Below are 14154 nucleotides of genomic sequence, written 5' to 3' on the forward strand. Positions count from 1 at the left end.
AGCGATTTGAGTATTGCCGGGAACGTTACTTGTGCACATTAGTGATCTACACCATACATTGCATACATACCATACCATATTGGTATCATCATATCATCTCTTGTGCCTCAAGTTTGTTCCCGGATATACACAATTACTATCTTGGTTTGTGCATTTCACAAAGTGGCCATACAAAAAAGAATAAGCTTTTAAGCAAAGAAAAAGAGTGAATAAAGAGCTTGTAAGCAAGTGCCATAGCATCATACCACATTGCATAAGATTGTCATATTCGATCATCTTGGATCATACCACTAGAACATCATATACATAGCATACTTGGGATAGAAGTCATTGCATTTCTGTCTCCTATAGGTTGTGCACAAGTGTCATATCCGCCTATTGAGCAATCGTGCTAGCATCTCTCTTGAGTTGTGCAACATGAGCGTTTTCCGTGGATTCCACATTTTGTGCTCATCCTTGGTTGCACGACCCCATTTATCAATTCGTGTGTGTGTTTCCATGTGCCACATATTGCTATTGGTCTACTTGTTTCACTTGCGAATTTGTGAATCTCTTTCAACATTATTGAATCTTGCTAACATTTTGCATCAAATTTTTTGTGCCACTATCCTCACCGAACTCCACCATAGCCTTATTTGTGTAGGTGTGATAAACCGACAAGAATTGGTACCAATTGTGCTATTTCCTTGTCCACATTGGAGTGATCATTGATCCACTTTCAACTTCGGTCAATGTACATTTGGTATTCGTTCTTCTCTTTCTACCTCTCACATTTTTCTTTTGGAGTGATGGATAGGCAAGGCATTTCATCTCCGGTCTTCCACAACAACGACGGCGTGAACAACTACATCACCAAAGCTTCAATCTTCGATCTACAACGACAAATGCAAGGCGCACAATCGAGATTGCGAGAGCGCATCGAGAACCTCTCCATCGACATTCATCACTCCGAAGCAAGGAAAAGGGACTACATCGACAACAAGCTTTCCGCGCGCAAGGAGGAGCAAGCTGCAAGGATGGAGGAGATTCGGACCTTGTTGATCAACCGTTCTTCCCCTTCATCATCCTCAAGGCGGTGACGTTCAAGTCACAAGTCCTCGGAGCGCAAAAATGATGCAAGCGCAAGTCATACATTTCCACATCTCCGTGGAAACCACCATCATGTTCATGATCCACCTCGTCATGAAGGGCAAGTCACCTCCAAGCAACATGTGCACGATGACGACGAACGACATCTACTATGAGCTCAAGTGCGACAATGACACCATCATCATGAAGATGCTCGCCAAGCACAAATGTACAAGTCCCAACAAGCTCTACTTCACGCCAAGTCCAAGCTTCATGAGCAAAAGAGAAGACCGCGAGATGAGAACCACCAAGATGGAGCTACGGCTACAACAACCACTTCGGCATCTTCGCCAAGTGTTATCAAGGCATCTTCGCCTTTGGACGTACGGCATCTTCGCCTACTTCCCGTGATTTCGCTTACATCGACATCATCAATTACAAGGCGACCACCTACGAGCGAAGGCGACACTTCCATCTTCGGAAGCCCCTCAAGGAAGATGGTCGAGCATGGGAAATTCCCTTCGGTCATGGAGACGAGCTATGAGGTGCCACATCATATGGACCTCCTACAACAACAAGACGGCGGCAAGAAGGTCGAGCAAGGGCCATCCCCTTCGACCACGGCGATGAGCATGAACCTCTCCAACAACATGAAGACGACGCCCATATTGGACTCATACTCCGAGTCAAGCTACGAGACCGCACATGAGACCTTATCTTTGGTCTTACAGGAGAGTGATGATGTGCCATCTTCGGCCTTCATCCACGACTAAAACTACGACATGATTGAGCATGGAGACATTTTCACCAACATCTCTCCATCACCCACATATAAAGAGATGACCCAATTCCAATGTGAAGAGATCCACCCCACCATGAGTGATATGAGTGACTCCACCATTTGTGACATTGAGTGCATTTCCTATGAGAGGATGAGTGTGACCACCACTAGCCCCACACTTCAGAGCATCCAAGAGGGAGTGAGTGAGCCACCACACTTAGTGAGTGAGTTAGTTGACACGGCACGTGAGGCCACTTTGATCTCTAACGACTTAACCTCTACTCCTAGTGTGTTTTCTTCTTTGGTGCTAGGTCTCCTATATTACGACACGCCTATCCTCGACGAGTCGGTGCCTCCAATGGATACGACGATGGCCATGGTGGATGATGCTACACCCCCCACATAGTTCCATCAAGATGAAGATGACCACGACTCGGTCTTCGACACCTCACCTACAACACATGAGCGATGCTCCAATGGTAACATAGGTGAGGGTACTTCTCTTGTCCCACTAGCGAACTATCTCACCAATGATTGCTTGCATGATGTTGATCCACCTATTCCCATGCTTCATGCTAGTGTGACTTCTTCATGTCATGACTTACCTATCTATGATGAATATCACGATGAGCATGTTGATTTGCCTAGTTGTGATGCTATGCTCCATAGGATATCATGTGAAAGTTCTATTGGTCACATCATGTTTGTTAATCCATTAACCTTGTCATATGCTATGAGTGAGATATCCCATATTGCATCATTTCAATCTCAACATAGTGACTATGCATGCATGTCGGTGTCAAAATCAGCGGATCTCGGGTAGGGGGTCCCGAACTGTGGGTCTAAGGTCGATGGTAACAGGAGACAGGGGACACGATATTTACCCAGGTTTGGGCCCTCTCTATGAAGGTAATACCCTACTTCCTGCTTGATTGATCTTGATGATATGAGTATTACAAGAGTTGATCTACCACGAGATCGTAGAGGCTAAACCCTAGAAGCTAGCCTATGATTATGATTGTTGTGTATCTATCGACCAGCCTGGCCCTGGTCTATATAATGCACTAGAGGCCTAGGATAACAAGAGTCCTAGCTGAATATGCCGGTGGTGGAGGAGTCCTTGTCTTGATCACCAAGTCTTGTGGAATCTTCCTTGTATGCGGCAGCTGTCCGAACTGGCCCATGAGTATACGACCATGGGGGTCCTCGGCCCAATCTAACTGACCAGGAGACAACGTGGTGAGTACCCCCTAGTCCAGGACATCGTCAGTAGCCCCCTGAACCGGTCTTCAAGTTGGGGACGCTCCTTGGTTCTTCCGAACTGTTCTTTGCCTTCGGTCGTCGGTCTTGAAAACTGGTTCAACAAATCTTCCCATATTCTATCTTGAGGATTGCCGAGCTAAATCTGAAGATCTCACACATCGCGTATCCGAGGAGCCCTTTAAGTCTTCGGCCTTTATCAATTCCTTATTATTTTTATGCCACACCTCGGGTTTGAAGTTGTTCCCGAGCAGCAGCGTCCTCTTGCGTCTGAGCTCCAATGCCGGGCTATATCCGAGGTGTCATATCACCTTGGTTCAAAAAAGTCGAAGGAGTTTAGCCGAGCATAATGCCGGAAATGCCCTCTATGGAGCCAGCCACTCGTGCCTGAGCTTTATGCCGGACTGCTTCTGAGGTGGTGCACCACCCCGACTGTGGGTCGATTTTTTGTCAATATTTTTTATTGGTGCAATTTATTCTCTGCCGAGATATATAGCTAGTAGCTCTCAAGGTGTGTATCGGTCTAAAACCCGAGATGCACCTGAAGGATGACACAAGACTGCTGATCCCAGTAGCCGCTGAGACTTAGGTCGATGTGCAAAATCGGCCTGAGGATCAACTCCTAGCTCGACAGCATACATAGGAATAAAAAAGCAGTGTAATATATTAGAAATAATAATGATTAGCAGACGGGCCCCTGCGAGAGGGTCGTGAGAAGTCGCCGTGATATATTAGCTTGATGCCAGATAGGTCCAGATGGTACTTATTATTGTCCGAAGACGCGCTTTCTCATAGTTCGATCAAGCCGAACACTCAGCTCTTTGAATTTTCTGCATTGAATAGGCAATGCAGTATCCCTCGACACACTGGTCAGGTGGCAACACCAGATCAGGGGATCAATGTGCCCCTTTAATATTTGTAAATAATGAGCGCAAAGCCCAGTAGCCCCCGAGCCTTTATGTGGGCACGGGTGGCCGAATTCAGGATCGATATCCAGAGTAAAATCATAGATTATGTGTAGTGATTCTATGTATCCGAGTACTTTACATCATTATTTTGACTCCATTGCGACCGTTTATCAGTTGAAAGTGGCCCATCGTCGACCTCTACCCCTTGGTAGATACTACGCAGGGTGTTTTCGCAATAACAAAACAACCCTTAGCCGACGTCTCGGTGCCCGAAGGTGGTTGTGTTAGCGGAAACGAGGCAATCAGATATGCGGGGTTTATAACTTCCGCTTAGTCATCGGAGCTTTAAACTGGGGAAGCTAGCTATGAGTCCCCGGTTAGTGTTCGGCGACATCCGAGGTCAAGCCGTAAACACTTCGGCCAATGTTATGAACGACCCGTCATTTAACATAGGCATCGGATCGCTGACCAGTTTAGCCTATTGTGACAGTCAGTTTTCGGCTTTCTCCACTAAGGTGCTGATGAGGACATGACTACCATGGATACGACCAAAAATATTGCATACATGCATATTTGTCAGGTGATTTCTAATGCAAACTATTCAATAATCTATTTATGTTATCCAGAATAAAAATACTTCACACACTTTTGTGTTTTGTCTAATTGCAGGTGTATGGGACATTTGTACAATCCACATATGAAGATAAGGGAAAAGAAGAAGTTTAGGTTATGTTTAAAAAGTCCTCTCACGTCACTTTTGGGCCAAGAGAAGATAGAGTCCAAGTCTCTCACGTTCTGGAATCAGATTCGGACTGCACAGACATACCTGACTCAAAACGCCAACAATTTTTTCATACTGACTCCGAATTGGGTGATTCATTTTTTGTTGGAAACTAGATTTCGTGCTCTTTCCAACCCAATTGGATTCACCTTCAAATTCGTCCAGAGCGTTGAGTTATGGACGAAACAATCTGACGTTGCAGCAGAATCCGAGTCAAACTACAAGCCCAAAGGTGTGGCATCACCTCCACTTGGGCCCATGAGCCTTGTACGACCTAGGGTTAATTTTAGGCTGTCTTGGGACGTCCTCCCACCTCCTTGGCCGCCACCCATTGCTCCTATATAAGTAGATCCATCTAGTAGCTTTTCCTGGGGTTTTGTTTAGACTGAAAGTTCGCCATAGCTGCAACTTCGTGTACTTCTTTTGTGTCCAACGACTAGACCAAGACGTCACAGAACCCCACCTTCATTAATAATGCTTTCCTCTTTTATTCACAATACCCAGATTGTAATCTTAGTTTCTTGCTTGTTCTTCGTTTGCTCGCAGGAAATAGACCCTCGTGGTCAGGTTGATCGTGCTCCGGCGTGGTCAATAACCCTCGAAAGTTGGTTTAGCGACTGCTACAGCGCGACGTCTTCGCACTTTCGTAGTCGGATCATCAAAATTGACTCCCACAGAAAAGGATATCTATCTCATCGAAACATCGGGACACCTTCGCCTCTATCAAGTGGTATCAGTTTTCAGGTTGCTCGGTGAGAATTTCTAGTTTTTCCTAGATTAGATTTATTTTCTTACCTATTGTGCAAGAAAAAGCCACAAAAAAGGTTAGATCTATTCATCCTTTGCCCAAGCCAATCTGAGCCTTTGCTATTTTCTTTTCATTGCTTGCATAGTTGAATTATCGGTTGCGTCGTCATGTCGAGTTGTTGGTCTTAGTGTCTAGTTCGTTTAGAGTTTCGAGTCCTGTTCACATTAGTCACGCCGCCGCTGCATCGTTATCCCTTCCGCTGTCCACCACCCATCCATCAATTTCCACCACGTGCTACCCATCGTTCATTGTCACAATCTTAGTTGATGTTGTTCACATCTTCGCTAGATCCAATCTGCATCTTATCTAGTTTGTTTTGGAAAGAGGGAGAGAGAAAAAAAGAAAAAAAACACCAACAACTTTTTCATACGGACTCCGAATTGAGTGATTCCTTTTGCGTTTGAAAGCTTGAGTCAATATAATTCTTGAAAAAAAATTATCAAAAAATTGCCACAAACTTTTCCAGAGGAAAGTTGGAGAGAAAGTTGTTGATATATCATGCTTGCCTGTTGTTTCACATCATTATATTTACGGCTATTGTGATCTTCACTTATATTTTGCTTCCAGAGCTACTTATTATCTTCTATTGATGCTAGTTGTGCTACGACGTGGCCTCATTAGTGTTCTAGGCTCACGTCTCTAGTCCGGTCTAGCCTAGGACCAGCATAGTACCGTCGTTGAGCGTTTATTCAACAATGCATTTTTGAATTGATTATTGCTAATCTTTTGCTACCATATATAGCCAACTCAACTCCACATATTTCTACACCGTGTATATGTACGTTCCACTAGCAATCGCTTTACACAATCTTCGGAGTTATTTGACACTGCTGGTTGCATGTCACCACCTGCTGCATGGTAAGAATTTGTAAGATATTGATATTTGTTATACTGTGAGTGTTTTACCACCATACCCTAGTAGTTCATAGGAACATTACTCTTGAATTTTGTTTCTTGTTTCTAATAATCATGACAGGTTCCGGAGATAGAAGTTCTTGTACGACGGACACATCTTCACCATCACGAGAGTTGGGACAACACACACAAGCATATGGTCAGGTTATCTCTTTACCAACATTTGAGGGTAGATTTAATCCTTCTATTTATCTAGCTTGGGAGCTTGAAGTAGAACACGTTTTTACTCACCAAGATTTTTCTGAACTTGAGAGAGTACGAGCTACCACTAGAGCATTTATTGGTTTTGCTTCTGTTTGGTGGAGTGTACATTGTAAGAAAAACATTGATAACCAACCCACAACTTGGAAAGTTTTGAAAGCTGTAATGAGACAACAATTTTTCCCTCCTTACTATCGTCGTGAATTGCGACGAAAATTTGAACAATTTAAACAAGGCAACAACACGGTTTATGCTTACTACCAAGAGTTCAAATCTTATATGCATCCTTGTGACATAGAAGAATCTAAGGATGATACAATGAATAGATTTTTTTTGTGGTTTGAACCATGATATTCAGGCAAGATTTCAGTATATTCCTCGTTGCATTACTGGTATGTATGTCCGTGCTTGTACCTTTGAGATACAGATACAGGAGGATGCATTGGGTGACTACAACAACTACTATTCCAGTTCATGCTCACCACCGCCGGTTGGTTACTCCACCATTGCACCTACTAGAGCAGCCCCACATCGGATTGTGAGCGTCACATCAACTAAGAGTATGGTACATTGTCAACGTCCGTACCTACATCAGCTACATCTTTGCGACAAGGTAACAGTAAAGGTACCGATGATATAACTTCACATGAGAATGATGCTTGCCTAATTAACTTAAATACATCATGTGTTGAATTACCTCTTGATTTTACAACATCACCTAGTTTGGAGAATCTTGTTACTGTCATGAATGCATCATGTGATCAAACAACTGAAATACCAACATTTTTGAGTTCACCCATTGAATTAACTGTTGATGCAAAAGAACCAATGTTTAATCATTTTGATATGACCTCTAATCTTGGTGATGATTCTGTGTCAAATGACTTATTGCAAGTTTGCTTATTTAAGAATGTTGTAGCATGTAAATTTGATGCAAGTAATGTTTATTCACCAATGTTGGGATGGTTTAATGATGATCATTGTCAATCCTTTGATATGAATAAGAGCTTCACTTATGGGAGCAAACTGAGTTGCAATATTTTCATGTCTTCTACTTCTTGTGATAATATTCCGGCTTCTGATTTTATGATCTATGAAAGTTACTCACATATACATGTGTCATTTGTGCAAAAACCAGGGGAAGTAAAAATGAATGACATATACATATACAACATGTACACCTTGTCTCTTTTGTTAGCCACATTTCAGATTAAGCAGCGCCAAGGATGGCTTTGTTTTCAAGAAGGGGAGGATGATGAGGACATGACTACCTTGGATACGACCAAAAATATTGCATACATGCATATTTGTCAGGTGATTTCTAATGCAAACTATTCAATAATCTATTTATGTTATCTAGAATAAAAATACTTCACACACTTTTGTGTTTTTTCTAATTGCAGGTGTATGGGACATTTGTACAATCGACATATGAAGATAAGGGAAAAGTAGAAGTTTATGTTCTGTTCAAAAAGTCCTCTCATGTCACTTTTGGGGCAAGAGAAGATAGAGTCCAAGTCTCTCACGTTCTGGATTCAGATTCGGACTGCACAGACATACCTGACTCAAAACGCCAACAACTTTTTCATACGGACTCCGAATTGGGTGATTCGTTTTTGTTGGAAACTATATTCCGTGCTCTTTCCAACCCAATTGCATTCACCTTCAAATTTGTCTGGAGCGTTGAGTTATGGACGAAACAATCTGACGTTGCAGCAGAATCCGAGTCAAACTACAACCCCAAAGTTGTTGCATCACCTCCACTTGGGCCCATGAGCCTTGTACGAACTAGTGTTAGTTTTAGGCTGTCTTGGGACGTCCTCCCACCTCCTTGGCCGCCACCCCTTGCTCCTATATAAGTAGATCCATCTAGTAGCTTTTTCCTGGGGTTTTGTTTAGACTAAAAGTTCGCCATAGCTGCAACTTCGCGTACTTCGTTTGTGTCCAACGACCAGACCAAGACGTCACAGAACACCACCTTCATTAATAAAGCTTTCCTCTTTTATTCGCAATATCCAGATTGCAATCTCAGTTTCTTGCTTGTTCTTCGTTTGCTCGCAGGAAATAGACCCTCATGGTCAGGTTGATCGTGCTCCGGCGTGCTCAATAACCCTCGGATGTTGGTTTAGCGATTGCTAAGGCGCGACGTCTTCGCACGTTCGTAGTCGGATCGTCAAAATTGACTCCCACAGAAAATGATATCTATCTCATCGAAACATTGGGACACCTTCACCTCTATCAGGTGCTTAAGCATGCGAGCTAGAAGTACAATCGCAGTGGTTCTCCCTTTGCACACCTAGCCGAACAAAGCAGAACGTAGGAGGCAAGCACAGGAGCCGGGCAACCCAACTATTGACCGAAGACACAATTCGAAACCGATGAATATATGGCAATATCCAAGAGTGTTTTTGCCCAATCTCTAAAGGTGTCTGGCATTGCGGTACGAGACTAATGCTGGAAACACACAAATAGTTTAAAAGAACCATAGGCTTGGCAAACCAAAAAACGTCAGTGAAAACCTGACGTCCGAATAAGATCAAGTGTTCGGTGCCAATATGAAAATTGGACTGTAGAAAAAAAGTGCTTCTGTCGTGCTTTAACATGACACATCCTATCTCAAGACTTCAAGCGGGTCAGCCTACGGCTTCAACCTACTATCCCGAAGGCGGAGTACTTCTCATTAGGCCAGTTTAGCAAACTAAACTCTAGCGGTTTTGAGAGAGAAATTAGGCTCCCCGGCTAGTGACCACACACTCGTGTTGAAAAAAGGAGTGATAAATAATAGTAAAAAAAACTTCGCAACGACTAAGAAGAAGAACACTTATTATAAAACGGCTCATATAAATTTAAGAGCCCCCAAGTGACTTGGGTAAAAGAATTTTATGTATAATGATTGTATGTACCGAAGTACTTCTGTACCTACTAATAAAGCAAGGTGCGTTTCTCCGATTTTTTTCATCCGTTCACCGCCAAAAGATTTTTTTTCCCTATATCCGAGGTGGTACTAAACTTTCGTACTCCATTTGTTGGCAAAGGAAATACGATTTATGTAGAATTTCGTACATGGGTTGTGCGCCCTATGGCCGAATAAAGTTAGCCCATATTTTCCTGCCCACGCAGCAATAAAAAAAATTCTATTTCCCGCTCAATGCGGAAACTAATTTAAACTACGCACAGGGCGCCCAAGACTCGGCAGCTCATTTTTCTATGTGTTCCTATTGCAAGTCTATTTTATTCATTTTTTCAGAAATTCAAAATTAAAAAAAATGATCGCAATTGTAATTTTTCAATTTTTATTCAAAATTTCGTAAAAAATACAAATTACAAAAATGTGTTCCTACTCTGCTAAATGTTAGGATTTTTTTGCCTTGCCAAAATTTATTCAAATATAAATTACAAAAATATTCCCATTTTTCAAGAAATGTTTGTATTTTCTAAAATTGTTCAACATGTAAACAAATGCATTTTAAAAATGTTTCAAATTCGAAAAATATTCTTGTTTTAACGATATGTTTAAAAATTGAAAATAAAGTTTGCATTAAAGAAACACATTTTCTAAAATTCTTCTGCATTTTTAAAACATGTTCCCATTTTAAAAAAAAGCACAACTTAAAAATTGTTCGTATTTTTATAAGAAGGTTCATGTCTTTAAGAAATGTATGTGCATTTCAGGAAATGTTCCGTTCAAATTTTCGTTCTTGCTTTGTTCAAAAATGTTTGGAATTTTGAAAAAAAACCATCCATAATTTGGAAAATTGTTCAAGTTGCCAAGTATATTCGGTAGTTCATGTGATGAATTCCACAATTGTGTGTCCTATTTAAATATGTTTGAAATTATAATTTTTTTTCATATCGATTTTTTTCAGAATATAAAATATTTTTCCAATTTTTTGATATTTTTGTGGTTTTTCAGAAAATAATTCAAGATTTAAAAAATGTTACAAATTAGAATTATTGTTTTAGTGATATGTTCAAAAATTGAAAATAATATTTGCATTAAAAGACAAATTTCTAAATTTCTTCTATATGTTCAAAACATTTTCCCGTTTCCAAAAATTGTTCACAACTTAAAAAACGTGTTTTTATAAAACGTTCATGTTTTGAGAAATGTTTGTGGATTTCAACCAATGTTCCATTCAAATTTTTTGTTCGTCTTTTTAAAAATGCGTCTAATTTGGAAAATTGTTCAAGTTGCCATGTATATTTGGATTTCATAGTTATCGGTTTTGAAAAGTTAAAAAAGTGTCGAGTCTCGCGTTGCATTATATTCTTTTATATTTATGCTGACCATTGGTTAGCAGAACATGTTTGTTTGCGTGGCTAGCAATATGTGGTCGGGTCTTTGAGGTCGTGAGGTCGATAACTCCCATACTGGGCCTGCTCTGCATCCGGCGCATCGAGTTAAGTCGACTTGTTCAGAATAAGGGACACCACAACTTATTGACAGTGGTAGCTTCCATGTGCCAATAAAAAACAATATGCTGGTTAATTATAATTGAAATAAATTATAGGCATGTGTCAATAAAAAAGAATATACTTGTTTGGCCATAATTAAAGGGTGCCATGTTGAACTAGAGAATACAGACATGCGGGGGTCTTGATCCATTCTTATATTGAGCTAGAGGCATATAATTTTATTATCATGTTGCAACGCACGAGCATATGTGCTAGTATATTAATTTGTGTTCACCTGAACTTTAAACGCGTCTTAACCGACCATCGGCTTCTCCCTCTTCGGCCAAGGGCCGAAAAGTGTCATGTACTCCACCTGTTGAGAGTATCGATGGTGTTTCCGATGACCAGGCAATCAGGCCATAAGGCTGTAACAGACAAAGTGCGCTCAAGGAACTTATGCTATATTACTGATGAAGTGTAAGAAGCATCTTCGAAGAAAATAGTACCCCCACCGATACCTTTCTTCGGTGCTCATTATTACTATGAGACTTGTGCAATAGATTTTTTGTACTCATGAGTTCCGTTGTATGCCGACCATAATTGAAAACAATAAGAGAGCTAGCTTTCGGCTTCACCCAGTCTGAGGTCCGGCTCGGATGACCCGATCGTGACAATCGAAGAGGTGCTCCCTTTACTCCCTAGCCGAACAATCAGGAATGTAGGGGTAAACATAGGAGCGAGGCAACCCAGCTTGCAAATCACTTAAGTCAACATGGTGCATATTGTGGCGTAATACACGAACAAGGAATGAAGTCGTACAAGTGTAATCATTTGCAAGAGGAAAGGCTTCATAAAGGAAGCCCCCAGGTAAACGGGGTATATGAATTTGTGTGTCACAAACAAAGTTTTGACAAGGAAATTTTTTACAAGCAACTTTTTTCCAAAAAAAGTATAATGCTTGGTCGAACCGAACACAAGTTAAAAATTTAAAACTTTGAGCATGAAGGCAACTTAGCTGGTTAATGTGTTTGGTATTGACGACGCGGTCCAAGCTTGATGCGGGACAAGGTTCCATCCCCCAAGCCGGTCCCGAGGTGGCGGAGCAAAGAGCTCGGCACTCCGAAGTGGTGACATAGCACGGTCAATGCAGGCCGGCAGAGTGATGCCAAAGTCCCCGACATGGGGTAACGAAGTGTTGACGAAGCCCCCTGTCCAACCGAGGTGACATGGTATGTAAGTATGCCGAGTTGACGATACTGCCCAACCCGGATCATTTTCCTGTGCAAAAAATAGTGCAAACCGGAGATAATAGTAATAATAATAATTTAAAAAATCATTGCATAATGAATAATTTATGCAAAGTGAGTAATAAAAGAAATATGGCCTGGCGCCGAAGTCAATGTCGAAGCAGTGCGTCGGCGTGATGCGGTAAAGGCTGAATTCACAGGTCGGTCCGAGTTCCGGATGCGGCGCTAGCTGGACCATGTACGGAAACTAACCGAACCACCATGCGACCTCGTTAATGCGGCCACCATTTGATAGACCTGTGTAGATATGATGGACAAACCAGAGTAATAATTCCTTGGGAAAAATGAACCCAAACAAGCAAAAACTACTAGGATTAATAGCACCTGGTTTATTTGTTGTAGCAATCCGAAGAAAGGTGATTCCCAAAATTGGGACTCGATCCGCACACCCATTTCCTGATGGGCGATAAAGCGACGGCATGGCGATGCTGGCAAAGGTTGGCTCGCCGAGGCAAAGCCCTCGGTCCAGCTAATCGTGACGGAGTTGGTCGGCTAGTGACGCCGAAGTCTCCGGAGTAGGTTGATGAAGAGATGGAGAAGCCCCTGGTCCAGCTGAGATGTCGAAGCCTCAATGTCAGCCGATGAGTCGAAGTAGGTCGGCGTGATGGACACCGGCTTGAAGAAGCAACAGTGCGGCCCTGCCGATGCAGGTCGTAACGTGGTCCATGTCGGCTTGATGAAGTGACCATGCGGCGATGCCGGTGTGCCCGCTCCGTGTAATCCATGGGGAGGCGATGTTGGTGATGATTTATCCTTCACGATGACGAACTCTTGTTCGGCTTGCCGAGATGATGATCCAAAGAAGTTGAGCTCGACTCAACAAAGTGACGACTTGTCTAGCGCAGGTCAGCAGCCTTGGAGCAATATTGCCGGACTGGTTTGAACCAGCATGATGATGAAGATGACCTTGTTAGAAAACTAAGTGATTAAATGGTTAATATGTTAATTACCATAAGTTAAAGTGGGCCAATAGTTAATTACGAGATTAACACTAATTAACGGTAATGAGCAATTTGCGCCTATGATTGGGGGGCTAATTAAGATTATGGTTAGGTCCCACGTCATATACATCGCTATATATAAAGGAGGGCATCCCTGTACTTGATTGATCATCGTATCGTTTAGGATAACAGCGCCCTCCAAAATTCACTCCAAATCCAATCGGGAGTGCGCTGGACGTTGACGTGAAGGCCTGTCCTTACTCCGGCAAGGTGCCGGGGTGATCTACTACGCTGCTGCAATTCGTCATCTAACTCTACCTCCTCCACTGTGATGGCCTCTCCAAACGGAGGTATAAACACAGTACTGTCCACTAATTTCCGCATCAAATCAAATAGTGTTCATGTGTATTAGATAAGATCTGATTAGCAATTGCATAATCCCAGCAATATATTCTAACATTTGGTATCAGAGCCAAGTTGGATCTAATCACATGAATCTATTTCAGAAAATTGACAGTAGATTAATAGTACTTGCCTGAAAAATCACGTAATTAGGCATCAGCCACGCACATCATGGCGGTGCCACAGCCGCCGTCCGTCTAAGGGTGATGCTGCTGTAGCCGAGCACATCCAGATGTGCTCGCGCCGCGCTGCCGTGCGCCTCAGGCTGCGCTGCCGCTGCTGCGCCACCGTGTGCCTCAGGCCGTGTTGCCGCTGCTGCGCGCCTCATGGTGGCGCTCCTGCCGCCGCCGCGCTGGACGCCTTAGCACCGACCGCTTCTCATTAGTG

The sequence above is a fragment of the Triticum urartu genome, chromosome 4A (genome assembly GCF_056163025.1).
Source record: "Triticum urartu cultivar PI428250 chromosome 4A, HENAU_Tu73, whole genome shotgun sequence".
NCBI classification, from domain to species: domain Eukaryota; kingdom Viridiplantae; phylum Streptophyta; class Magnoliopsida; order Poales; family Poaceae; genus Triticum; species Triticum urartu.